Raw genomic sequence first — 13503 nt, 5'->3', positions numbered from 1 at the left:
ACATATACAATAACATGAACTGATATGTAAAAAGGCTTACATGAGGCAACAATAGCTTCTGTTTCACTCAGCTTCTCATTATGTCAAATACTTCCCCAGAAATGATGAAATTATCACCTCATTATATAAATTAGATATAAAAAATTAAGCTAATGAAAGCGACCATCTATACACATGTACACATGTATACATTCCATGTCTTCAACAATACCTTTTTTAGTACTGATTATGCGTTAGGCACTGCGGAGCAACAGGAGAAAAAGACAAATTCCCATAACCTCTGGAATTATGTAATTTCCTTTCTCTCTTTGAAAGCTTTGTACAAGGAAGGGGTGCCTGTCGGAGCCCATCTGTCTGCTGTGTGCTGGAGACTTCCTGAGCTCCTGAGAACTGGACCTTGACACTGGGGCACACACAGCAACACAACTACACTTACAAGTAAAGGAAAAAGGACTGAAGGCACCTGAGTGCTCGAGAAGTGTGACGATAGTTCTGAAGCCTCGGGAGATGTGGGGTCTGCTGGCTAACCTTTGGTGGCAAAGTCAAGAGATGTGAATGCAGTCAAATTTGATTCCTTCTGGCGCTTAGAAACTTATGAGAAAACTTCTTTCACTTTCTTGCCTCCCTATTTCCCCCAGACTGAAACATTCCTGAATACTGCATGCCCCCAAGTTTCCTTTTTGAATGGACATGTTCCCAAACCACCTCTGAAAAAATGGTTAACCAACGTCAAGACAGCAGTAGCATGTGTAACTCTCTAGCTCTGTAGTACGACGTCATAGAAGGTAAGGATACAGTCTTGGTTCTCCCTCTCATCCGTCTGGCAGGAACTAGAGGGGAAGAGGGGGAGGGGTCTGCAAACTGCTTCGTGCTCTGACAGATCATCACTAAAGGCGGGGAAGGAGTATTGGGTGCAGGCTCGTGTGCAAAGGAAGGACCACTTCTGACTAAGGAGACAGGTAAAGCTCCATCTAGGTTGTCCAAAATGCTTCAACCTAGGCAGCAGAATCAAGGCAAGCTTCCAGGACAGCAGAAACGCTAGGCAGCAAGAGAAGCAGAAGATGAAGGGTTCCTCAGAAGGAAGAACCAGAAAGGAAGGAAAAGAATACAGTGAACCCTGGAAGAGCTTGGGAACAGAGACCTTGGGTGTGAGGACTCGAGGGCTAAGGTGACAGGCCCATGTGAGTGTGCCCTCGTCCCCCTGCCTCCAAGATGAGCTCAACAGCCAAGCTGCAGGAGGAGGAAGACAACACCTGGAACCAAGAAACGGTATCGCTATGATGAAGATGCAAGCACAGTAATTCAAACACAACTTTCTGGACCTAAAATCCACCATTTTCAAACCCAAACTGCTGTAGCTGAACTAAATGAAAGGTCACAGTAGAGACTCGGAATGTGACATGGAAGACCAAATATCAGAAATCTTAGTGCACAAGGCAAACAGCAGGGAGAGAAATCATGGGTAAAAGACAGCCTCAGAGACAAAATCTAGGAAATCTACCTGTTAACAGTAAGAGTTCCCATAAGTAACAGGGGAAGTTGGAGGAAAAGAAAACAGTAATAACAGAAGAAAAATTTCCCAGGAAGAGCAATCCCAGAGTTTCCCTGGGACTGTGTACTACACGAGTGACTTAAGATCTCTTGAATAGAAGGAACATCCTAGGGGAGCACTATTCATAGTCCAGAATTTAAAATATTAAACTTCCTCAGCAAAACCTCAGAGTTGGGGGCAGGAGTGACAGCAGAGAGGTAAAACTTTCAAGAGGGAGAAGGGAGCAGTCAGTTGGAAAATAGATAGATGGTCCTGGCAGAAGAAGCAGCGGACACTTTGTTTTAAATAATAAAGAGGTAAGTGTTCGATAACGAAAAAAAAGGAGAAGGTAGCGATTAAAAAAAACTTACTTCCAAATTAAGAGAAAAATATGGAACAGCAACTTGATCAAACCAGTAAAAATATGGAAAAGAAACAGAAAAGTTCAAGAGTATCAGTCACCAGTCTAAATGTGAAAGAAGCAAATTTTCTCCTTAAAAGATGGAGACAGGTTGGGGGTGGCGGGGTGGAGGGAGAACAGCAGAAAACCAAGGTCTGTTACATGGAAGAAATATGCTTAAAGCAAAGTAGCTAAAAAAAAAAATTGCTGAAAACAAAGGGACAGGCTAAGAGATACCAAGCTAGTGCAAACACAAAAGAACAGGGAGAGACATTGTTAATAACCCAGTTGGGGTTTAAGCAAAGTGTGGTCATGATAAAAGGAACAATTTATAAAGATAAACCATTCATAAACCCGTATCTATGAATACCTACAGCAGATAAATACATAGAGCAAAGACTAGAAAAAATACTATGTGAACTTGACAAAAATACAATTCAAGTGGGAGACTTTAATAGCTTCTCTCGGAACTGGACAGACTCCATACACGCAGTATGAGCGAGGGCAGAGGTCTGAGACCACCGACACATCCGAACTAACTGTTATAGAGAACCTTGAGTCAATAGATCAAGAAAGGTGACTAAAGAAAAACACTTTATTTACCGTATAACTGCTGTGAAGAAAATTTATGCAAAGTTATTTTTACAGTCAGTGTTCTCAGATCATGATCTGTTAAAACAAAGATAAAAAGGAACTCCTAGTTATTCAGAACATTCCTGGATAACCCTTGGATCAAGGAGGGATAAAAGTAAAGCCATAAGTTATCTAGAAAGCAATGGAAAGAAGATAAAAGCAAAATCAGTGGGGCACAGTAAAGTTTAATAGACTCAAATGAGAATTTGGGTTTTACATATTTTCACTATTAAAGAACACCAAAAATAACTCAATAGAAGGGTAAATAAAACCAAAAGCTGGTTCTCTAAAACAAATTCCTCACCAGTTCCTTTGAGGAAAAACAAGAAGATATAATCACAGACACAGGAGACCACATGTATAAAGATGGCCACAAACTAGAAAATCTGGAAGAAATGGATGATTTCCTAGACACTGTAAATTACCAAAATTGAAGCAAGAACTGAAAACCTGACTAGAACAAATGCCACTGAACAGGTGAAGAAAAAGTTACCAATGAGGACTTCCCTGGCGGTCCAGTGGTTAAGACTCTGCGCTGCCAATGCAGGGGGCACAGGTTCGAACCCTGGTCAGGGAACTAAGATCCCACATGCTACATGTCGCGACCAAAAAAAAAAAAAAAAAAAGAATTGGGAAAAAAAGAAAAAAAAGAAAGGGAGCAGGACCGGACAGAACTAGACCTGAATTCCATCCAAACCTGAACAGATAACGCCAGTGTCACTTAAGCCACTACAGAAAAAGGGAAAGCACTCCAAGTTATTTTATGAAGACAGCACAACTCCAACAACAAACCCAGACGGAGAAGAAAGAGCAAGCAAGCTGGCTGGCTGCAGGTCAATCTCACTTATGAACAGAAATGCAAAATTTCTCAATGAAATACTTGCTAGCAATTATATCCCGGAAATGTACCAAAAGCATCTATCAATACAAGCTGTTACAACAAATTAAAGGAGAAAACCATATGTGAATGGATGCTGAACATGCATGTGATAAAATCCAACAACCAACTCTAATAAAAACACTAAGTGAGGAAACTGCTTAAATATATTTCGGGAAGCCAACGGCAAACGTTATCCTCTAAACAACAGATGCTAAATTATTTAAATTACAATCACTAATTAGGAAAGGATGCCCATTACCACCACAGTTATCTTAAAACACTTATGAAAAACTCCAAACATATTCAAAAGTAAAACAAAAGCCACAAGGACCACCCCATCCTCCAGATTCAACAGTTACCAACTCAAATATCCGCTCAACCACTGTCCCGGATCCCTGATAATGAGTACTAGATATTTCTAAAAATAAGGACTGAAAAGTGACAAGCCATTATCATGAGGAAGATTAGCAATAGTCCTTCAATATAACAAAATATCCAGGGTTATTTTCCTAATTGTCTCTTTTTTTCGTCGTTGTTCATTTGAAGCAGGATCCAAATAAGACTCTGATGTTGCAGTCTCACCCTGATTATTTACTGCTACTCTGGCAGGTTTAGTGAAAATGATTTTTCTGATATGACTGAATACACACCAAAAACCCCACAAACACTTTGGTTAAAAAAGACTCCAGAATATGGTAATTTACTTAAGGTGGCTGCATACAGGACAGGTGTAACTCAAAAGTTCTATTTTGCGCTAGCAATGGATACCAAGAAATGGAAATGGAGGGAAAATGCCGTTTATAATAGAGCAAAAACAAAACAAATGTAGGAACAAATTCAGAAAGAAAACAGGCCTTGCATGAACCAAATCATTTTTTATTTCTTAAATCAGTAGATAAGTGTGGTCCAATCCCAGCTGGACTCCCTAATGATGAGGTTTTTTTTTTCTTAAAGGACTGGATAAAATGACTTTCAAGTTCACCTGGAGACAAGATGCCTGAGGATAGAAAGGAAGAGCAGGCTCTCGCCTTACCAGCTATCACACGCATGTGATTTCACACCAACCTGGCGGGGCAGAGGACTGCCATCAAAGTCGCTCCGGAGCGTCCACACACCCGCTCCTCACTCAACTCTGGGCCCCTGCCTGTACTCCCAACCAACTTCACGTGAGCACCCTGCCGGTACTGCTGCACCTTGAGCCTACGCATGCGCAGGCCCTTATTCTGGTCAGCAGGCGAGAAGGGGACCATCACTCCTATCGGTTTCCTCCCACTTAAAACCTATCTTGATGCACACATACGGGGAAGTGGAGAATACTGTTGTAATATTATTGGAACAGGATGTTAATTCTCAAAAAAACACTTACTTCAACTTTGCTTTAATTTTACCAAGTTTCTCTTACCACAACCTATTTCTTTCATACTCAGGTTTTTTTTTTTTCCTGAAACATAATTTGGATCCACTACAGTTTTCCAACAGTTTAAGTTATTAACTGACCAATGTAAAATGAAAGTTGAATGAGAAATGTTGAACTTCTGAAGTGCCTGGTTTTCAGTGAGAAAGCCTTGATCCAGCAACACAAAATGCAAAGCACTGTGATTAGTTTAAACCTTGGATGCAGATCAATCAGATCCCCCAAACCTCAGAAATTAGGTCAAATGAAAAATTTATGCACTCATTCTAGATACTAGAAACTATTTAAAACATTTTTTCTCTTTGACCCATGGCTTCCTTCTTCCACAGAGCAATACTTCCACCCCAATCCACACAGAAGAAATCAACTTTTCTAAAACAAAAGGGGACAAAGAACAGATGGCTAAAACTGGATTCTCGGCAACAGAAACTTGCTTTGCTACTGGCATTTCTGTGTATCAGTGGACTACCCAAAGCCACCATCCACTGACACGTCATCCTTGCATTTACATTCACTATCCCCATCCACAAACGACCCTGCAAAGTAGGACCCAAAGGTCCACAGTCCCTCATCCAGAGCCCTTGGAACATCTGGCATTCAGAGCCTTTGGATTTGAGGTCCATGTACAGTATACCACACTCTTAACAGCATGAGGGCAGCACCCCACAATCAAATGAGTTTTCTCTAGTGACAAGTATGACGATGAGCACAAAATGAGATAGTAAGACTATACAAGTGGCTTCACCCCAATTCTGCGGCCAAATGAGCTTTGGTGTCCCCTTCTCTCTGGAGAAAAAAAAAAGGCCAACTTTTCCTTTTACAGCAGTTCCTGTCTTTCAAGTTGAGTATAGAAAGGACCTGAATCACATTTATTTAAGTCCACAGAGGGAGGTTCCCGCCCATCCCATCCTCATTTCCCTAGGTCACCCTACTAGTTCAAGAGCAGTCAGAATGCAAATCTGATTTGACTGAAAAGCCCTTGTTCTTTACCCTGGGCTGCAGTGCTCGCTGAGAGATCAAGACAGAAAACGGGCAAAAAAAAAAAAAAAAAATCAGGGTAACTTTATGGCCGAAAAGACCACTGCCGTAATTCATTGCGAGTTAGGAGGCTGGGCGGTGCAAACAAAGCCTAAGTGGGAGCTACCAAAACCGAAAATAACGAACCTTAAATTACAAACACCAGGAAAGCAGCCTGCACGACCCCTACACCATCATACATCTCTCCCTGTGATGGCAAGGCTGCTTTGGGCATTAAGCTTGTCTTGAGGTATTATAATGATGTGAGTTGTTCAAGAGATACCTGAAAACCTGTTTCGTGCTGACCACCGTCCTAGGCAACAAGTAAGGCTGGGCAGGTCCACACACCCCTGCCCCTCACAGGACAACAACCGCACGGACCACCAGAGGCTGACAGCAGGCGGACACCTATTTCAGGGGGAAGAAGTCTAACCCGGGCGCAGTCCTGAATAACAGAGCAGGAACTAGGCAAGCAAACGGTGGAGATAAGCGGACTCCAGGCAAAAGGCAGGCTCTGAACCAAGGCCAAAGGTGAGAAAGACCACAGCAGTCGGAACTGAGAGTCAGCGCGGTTGGGTCACGCGTCCACGTGCTGGGAACACAGACCAGGCAGCGAGGCACCGACGAAAACTGAGGCCGTAAAGGTAACAGGCGGCCCTGCGGGCCTTACTGAGCCACGGCGGCCACAGGTCGGCCCCATCTCGGGCCTTCAGGGGAACGGGCCCTCCCCGGCGGTGCCGCCCGTCCCTCCGGATTCGGCCCTGCGCGGGGCCTCCCCTCCCCTCCTCCTTCTCCTCCCGCTCTGTGTGCGGCCAGGCGGGGCCTGCTGAGTGCAGCGGGCGGCCAGCGCCCCGCGAGCTTCCTCTCGGCCGCGAGGCTGCGAAGCGGAAGCGCCCCTGTTAGCGCGACCCGCACCGTCCCTCCCGGACCACGACCGCCAGCGAACGCTCCACATCCCAGGCCCATTATTGACCACGCCCCACGTAACTCCCACCTGGTGAGAAGGGCCACTCGGGTTCGCCCGGGAAACACCCCGCCGCCTCCGCCGGCGCCAGGGCCCGGGGGGCGGGAGCCGGGACCCGGTAGGGCCGAGAAGGGCGGAGGAAGGGCCGGAAGAGCGAGAAGAGCGCCGGGGGATGGGGGGATGGGGGGAGATCTCGGGAGGGCCCAGGATGCCGGGCCGGCCGCCCCTCCCCCACACCGTGCGAGGGGCCCCGCCCGCGTCCCCCCCCGGAGCTGACAGACCACCGCCCCGAGCCGGCCACCGCCCCTCTGCGTCGGCCCACAGCTCGCGCCCCGACGGCGGCCGAGACCCACGGTGAGATACTCACCGCGGACGCACCGAAGAACTAGCGCCGACCGACCGCGCCGCGGATCCGCCCAGCACCGACCGCTGACTCGCACCCCGCCCCGCCCCCGCGCGTGGGCGGATTGCGTCAACGCGTCGATCCGCCCCCTTGCCAACGCTTTCCTCCCCGCCCCCATCCGCCAGCTTCCGAGTGCGCAGGCGCAGGCTCGTCCGCGGTTTCCGCCTCTGCGCAGGCGCCGTGCCCCTCCCACGGCGGTTGCCCATATAGAGGCCGGGGGTGGGGGGGAGGTCAAGCGTAGCCTCTTCTCCTTTACCAAGATGGCGGCTCGTCCCTGTTTCGCCACAGTTCCTACCTTATGAGCTTCGTTTCCTTACGCTGATAAGGGTGGAACAGGTAATGTAATTCATTGCTTTGTGAATAACTAGAATGGGGGGAAGAGCATTTCTTTAGATGGAGCTAAATGACCGGTGAGAAGCGAGGTGGACGGGGGGAGGGCAAGTGACGGTAAGAGTTCGGAACGACCACGGGGAGGGGACCTTTCGCCTCTGGTCCTCTCCTCCAGGAAGATGGCGGCAGCACCGAGCAGGGAGCACCGGAGCGGGACTGGGGAGGGACGGCGAGCGGCCGGCGGGGCTGCTCTAGCCCCGGGCCGCCGTCGTCTCAGTGGTCCGGGCCTCGCCTCGATTGGCTGCCGTGGGTCACGTGGGGGTCGGCGACTGGTGCGCGGACCATAGAGTTGGGCGCCCGTCCCCGGGGACGTGGCCTTCGTGCGCCCGAGGCTGGTGCCCGCGCCCGACGGGGAGGGGGGAGGGCGGGCGGCCCCTCGCTTTCGCTAGGTGAGGCCTGGGGGCGCGTCCAAGTCCACTGCGGCGGCGCGGCTCGGGGGCGGGAGGGCGACGTGCCCGGCGGGGGCGTGACCGGCCCGGGGCGTCCTTCCCCCCTCACGCGGCCTGCAGGCCCAGCAGCTGGCCGATGCTTGCTGGGAGGCTGGGCGCAAACGCTCTCGTACAGGAAGCCTTTCTGGGTTACCCACGACTGGCAGTAAACACGGCTTTGGAGTCTTTTCTGGGCGGTCGCGTAGCGTGGGGCGCCTGAAGCTCTTTGTGACCGTTGGGCGTCCTGACAGGGTGTCTTTGGAAAGTGGCAAAGTGCTCAGGGCCGGGTGTCCTCTCCCCGCCGACTCAGGAGATGGGGAAGTCGGCCTGTGCGTGGTGTCCGGGCACCACGTAAAACCAAAGGAAAACTGACCTCTGTGTTTTATTAAGCAACGCTATGGTCAGATGAAACGTCCGAAGGAGTGTAGATGAGTCTTAGAGGAATCTTCAGGAGCAGGATGGTTTACCCTTGAGCTGCGGGGTTTCTGTGTCCTCAGCTGCAGAGCTGCCGAAAACACTCAGGCGTTGCTTTCACCTGCGTTTGGGTGTCTGCCGCAGAACTAAGGACGGACGGGCGCTCTCTTGGCAGGTAGCTTTCTTGAGGCCCTGTTAACACGGGGTGCGTCACAATTAGGATTTTGTCTAAGGCAACTGGTAGTGCTGTTCTACAAAATACGCTCAGTGTTCTTTTATGGGAGCGAACCGGGCTAATGAGACATTGGATGAAGCCTAGCGCTCAGGTTGATGTTCGATCACTTTGAACACTCTAAGCAACCCTAGCTACCCTTACGAAGTACGCTTAATGTTAGGGTGCTTGGAAGCAGTGTTAAAGTGGTTGAGAAGGTATTTGGTTCAGAGTGGCTTCTGTCATTTGAACTCCCAGTTCTCTGGATCTGAGACATCAACCACCCACGTGTCATGAGAGCTTTAGGTTTGGAGAAAACTGAGCATACCCCCTCAAGTCTTGAAGGACAAAATTTGAAAGCCATTGAAAACAGTGAAGATTAAACTTCCCTGTAACTACTATTAATTCTGCTGTGTGTCACGTCCCGAATGGGGCTTACCTCCTCTTCTCTAATCAGGCTGAGGTCACCTGAGTAAAGGAGCAGCGCGTGTAAGGAGAGCACTCCTAAGATGCCTTTGGCCCACATTCCTGGGCACTTGAGGACCCGCTGGAACCCGGTCACAGTGCCCCCTCCAGGGGGCCAGGCTGACTTCTCAGCGTCCTGATGGGAGAATTTCTTCTTGAATCATCAAGTATTTTTTTTCCTTTGGATTTGTTGTTTGGGGTTTCTGGCGGTCTGACTTTGACTTCATGGCTTTACTTCTTTCACAGTAGAAAATATTTCAAAAAAAAATTTATTGGAAATGGCTGTGTGCCAGACATTGTTAAGGGTTCTGGGGATGCAGAGGTAAAGACACAGACTTTTTTTTTTCTTTTCCTCAAGCAGTTTATGGTCTGGTAGGGGAGATTCACTTGTAAAGGAAGAGATTACGGTGTTCTGAGTGCAGTAATGGAAGTATGTACAAAGAGTGGAGGTAGGACAGAGGGGGCAGTGATTACCTGTTGGAAAGTTTTCACAAAGAATGTGGTTCTGAAACTGGGGTTTAGAAGATGAATAAGAGTTTTTCCAGGTGGAGTTGGCAGGATGGGGTGTTCTAGACAAGAAGACTGGCTTATGCAAAGGGGACAAGTGACAGCTATCCACTTAGGGGGTGGCATATATGGGCAAGAGGTTGAGAATTTGGTACGCTGCTGGCATCTCAAATGGTGAAGGACTTAATGCCCTAAGACACTCTGACTTGGACAGCATTTCAAATGATTACACTGTCCACCAAGATGACTTTGTGATCTTTAGTCACAAGTGGATCGGATAGACTTGCCATTAATGCTTGGCAGCTGGAACTTATTTACCTAAAGGGCTTGAGCAGAGAACACTTTTTAAAGTGCAGAGTGATGCTTATATTTGGTATGGCCCATTCAGCACACATGCACCTCACAGGGCTAGTGATCATAGGAACGCATGTCCCTTTCCTATTCAGAAATGACCAAGCTCCTGGAAGAAACATAGCACACAGCTGAATTCTCAGTTGCTGACTTTTGGTGGCAAAAAGTCCAAGGAGCATGTTGTCAAACTTTTTGACTAAGTGTGGAAAGACAGCCAAAGAACCTTAATGTGTTAGAATGCCTTTTCTCTTGAATTATGAAGGCACCACAACATTGAACATTTGAAAGCCAAGAAAAGAACTAAACTTTCTTCAGTGTGTAACATTTAAAAACTTGATTACACAAGTTACTTTGTGGTAAAGCAGGATTTTCATTTATTTTTTTCCTTTTTGTATTTCTAATATCAGAGACATTTTAGAGGTGATATTCCTAGTCGGCCGCTGTTTTACCCGGTGAGGTAAAGTTCCTCAAGTATCATTTAAGACAAGCCAGACTTGTCTGGGTATCCTGTCATGTTAGTCATCTTGCTGATGCTTGCTGTTAATTTGATAACAATGCATTGGCCATGCATGCTCTCCCTTAATACTGTTTATTGGCACTCATTTGGATTTTAACATTAAAACTTAATTTTACTTCAAATCAAGGTTATATCTTCATATACTTTTTAAAAGATCAAGTAAATCTGGAAAAGCTTGTAAGGAACAAAAACTGTCAGTTTTTCCTTCCTCCCATCATGTCTCCTCCGCTGCAGAACACCCACGTTGGTCTCCTAGCTGGTGGCTTTGGTCTTTGCCTCTGTCTGTCACATCCATGCCTGATTTGCTCACTTCCTGCCCTTCCCTCCCCTGTCCCACACATTGTCTCTCCACTCAACCCTGAGAGCAGATGTGACGTCTTTCACTATCTTTCACCCCTCTGCCTTCGCCCTGCAGACAAATCCAGGGCTGCCCAAAGCAGGTGCACCTTTAATTTGCTCCTCAGGTATTTAGTGTTTATATTCTGACTGCTGGTACCATTCACAGTTGGGCCAAATGGTGTGATGGGATTACTTTTCCTTTCCTGGAGAAGTTTTTGTTTTCCCTGAAGTTCTTATCAGTGGTTTGTTTTTTTTTTTTTTTTGGTTGCATTGGGTCTTCGTGGCTGCGCACGGGCTTTCTCCAGTTGGGCCACTCCCCATTGCGGCGCACGGGCCTCCCACTGCGGCGGCCTCTCCCGTTGCGGACCACGGGCTCCAGGTGCACGGGCTCAGCAGTTGTGGCACACGGGCCCAGCCGCCCCACGGCATGTGGGATCCTCCCTTATCAGTGGTTTTTGTTGTTTTCTTAGTTTTATATGCATTTGCCACCAAAAGTCAACCCCAAATTCACTAGTTGTCTAAATCTCCTTTCAAGAAATTCAGTTCTTTTTATCTGATCGAGTTCAGTAGGCGCAGACCTCCAACCTGCTGGAATCTCACTGCAGATCTCACTGCCCTCAGTTTCCTGGAACCCATGTCCTTCTTTTTCTTGATTTTTTTTTTCTTTTTTCTTTTTTTTTTTTACTCTCTAATTTTGATGGAGCACTTCCACAAGGAGTTGCCTGGGAGATAAATTTTGAGAGCCTGGATGTCGGGAATGCGTTATCCTGCCCTTGTACCTGTGTTGAGGTTGGACATCAGTTTACCCCTCTGTCTTCCATCCCCCAGTGTTAGCCTTGAAGTGTTAGAGCTTTCTGATTCTTGAGCCTTTATATGTGACTGTGTTTTCTTTTTTGAAGCTTGAGGGATTTTCTGTGAAATTCAGAGCACCCAGTGCAGTGATGTCCCTTGGAGTCTGTTTTCATCTCGTGTCTTGCCTGCCCTTTGGGCCCCTTTATTTTGGAAACTTCTGTTCTTCAGTGCTGGGCATTTTTCTTGATTTATTACCTTCATACCTTTCCATTCACTTTCTTTCTCTTTCTAGAATTCAACTATTGGACCTTCTGGATTGACAGTCTGATTTTCTTAGGTTTCCCATTTCTTTCTGGAAGATATTCTCAACTTGATCTTTTAACCCTTCTGTTGAGTTTTTCTCTCTTTATTTCTAGGAGATTTCTCTTATTCTTTCTGTTCCTATGTTATAACCTCCTGTTTTTGGTCCATGGATATAGAATCTCCTCTTACCTTTCTGAGGACATTGGTGAGTTTCAAAGTTTTCTTTTCCCCAAAGTCACTGCTTGCTTCTGGCTGCTTTTTGTGTTGCAGTTTTGGCTTTCATATCAGAGCCTTTTCTGGGCTCTCCGGTGATGTTTGCTTGCCCACTTACATGTCAGAGGGACTCGGAGCTTGTGGTTGGTTGTTGGGGCTGGCCAACTGTGACATTCGCTGTAGAGGCATCTGGCTGGGCCGTTTCCTTACAGCACCCTGTCAGCTTCTTCAAGTCTCTTTGGGTTCTCCAGAAAAATACCTCCCAGCCTCTTGCCTGGGGGCCAAGTGAGGGGAGAAGGCCACAATCTTAGCAATAACTATGGAAGAAGTTACTTCCCCTGTCTTCAGAATGGTTTCCCATCACTCCACTGTAACTGGTGTCCCCAGTCCAAAGATTCTATTTCCCTTTCCAGAGGGGGAAAAAACCACACCCTTTGACTAAGAGGCATGAGAGGCCAAAAAAAAAAAAAAAAAAAAAAAAAGAACAAAACGCAGAAAACTGTCCTTTTTGACAGTATTTTCTTACTACTTTTGCCTGGCTGCCCTTTAGCAATGTTATTTTTAGCTTACAACTTGAGTTGCACTTAAATTCATTGTTCTTCTGTTATTTACTACACCTTTTATAGCCCAGCTGTGGGTTTTACATTGTCTTAAATGTGTGCTGAAGGCCCTGGTAGGAAAGTGGACGGAGGTTGTGAATAGGCCGGTCTTCACAGTCAAGAAGTTCACATGGCCAGTATGCAGAGCAAGATTTTTAGTTTTCACTGATGATCAAAGACTTGACATTAAAATCATATTTCCCCTACAGACTGGGGAAAATAAACGTGACCATTTGAGTTACCGAAGGTGAGGGGGACAGGTATACCGCGATGTCGTGGAGTGTAAATAGCTTAATTCATTGGGAGGGTAAATTTTGCCTTTGCAGTGCTTATCCACGCATCTCCTGTCATCATGTAATTGTATTTCTAGGAATTTAACCTGTCGAGGTACAGGCTCGAGTGAGTAGATGGTACTCTTTTCTGCAGTGCTTGTAATCGGAAAAAAATAAAACAACAGCAGGGGGGTGATTTCATGGTTATTCCATGCAACGTGCAGTTGTTAACATAGGTAAACTTGTGTGTAAAACTTGGAAAGACAGCCATATGCATTTTTAAATGGGAGTAAGTGTGGCAAGTGGTGAAACAATGCATGTAATGTGATGTTATTTTTTATTTAGACCACGTATTAATATATCCAAGAAAAAATATTAGATAAAACAGTAGTTTTGGAGATATTTGTTGAGGAAGAATCAGGAAGATTGCCAATTTTTATTTCTGTTGTTGTGTTCTACA

General features: G+C 46.6%; 2 protein-coding genes and 1 non-coding gene across 6 annotated transcripts in view; 2 read left to right on the top strand and 1 right to left on the bottom strand.

The window, feature by feature from the left end:
- Nucleotides 1-7318, bottom strand: part of SEPTIN2 (septin 2) — a 32720-nt gene extending 25402 nt beyond the window's left edge. The window contains exon 1 of one of the 3 annotated variants that reach the window (XM_036858176.1): nt 7207-7318. The gene's annotated coding sequence lies outside the window, so the exon portion shown is untranslated. Of the gene's footprint in view, nt 1-6869; nt 6950-7206 lie in introns of those variants that run through there. The other 2 variants (XM_036858177.1, XM_036858178.1) reach the window with 2 other exon arrangements.
- Nucleotides 3069-3141, top strand: TRNAG-GCC. Its single transcript has one exon. It is a non-coding gene; the product is annotated as a tRNA-Gly (tRNA).
- A 121-nt stretch (nt 7319-7439) lies between the features above and the next one.
- The window catches only part of LOC118898164 (high density lipoprotein binding protein), a 68503-nt gene continuing 62439 nt past the window's right edge, over nt 7440-13503 (top strand). The window contains exon 1 of one of the 2 annotated variants that reach the window (XM_036858172.1): nt 7440-7578. The gene's annotated coding sequence lies outside the window, so the exon portion shown is untranslated. The remainder of the gene's footprint in view (nt 7579-13503) is intronic. The other variant, XM_036858174.1, reaches the window with a different exon arrangement.

Source organism: Balaenoptera musculus, chromosome 7 (assembly GCF_009873245.2).
Source record: "Balaenoptera musculus isolate JJ_BM4_2016_0621 chromosome 7, mBalMus1.pri.v3, whole genome shotgun sequence".
In the NCBI taxonomy this organism is placed as follows: Eukaryota; Metazoa; Chordata; class Mammalia; order Artiodactyla; family Balaenopteridae; genus Balaenoptera; species Balaenoptera musculus.
This window is presented reverse-complemented; position numbering and strand designations above follow the sequence as displayed.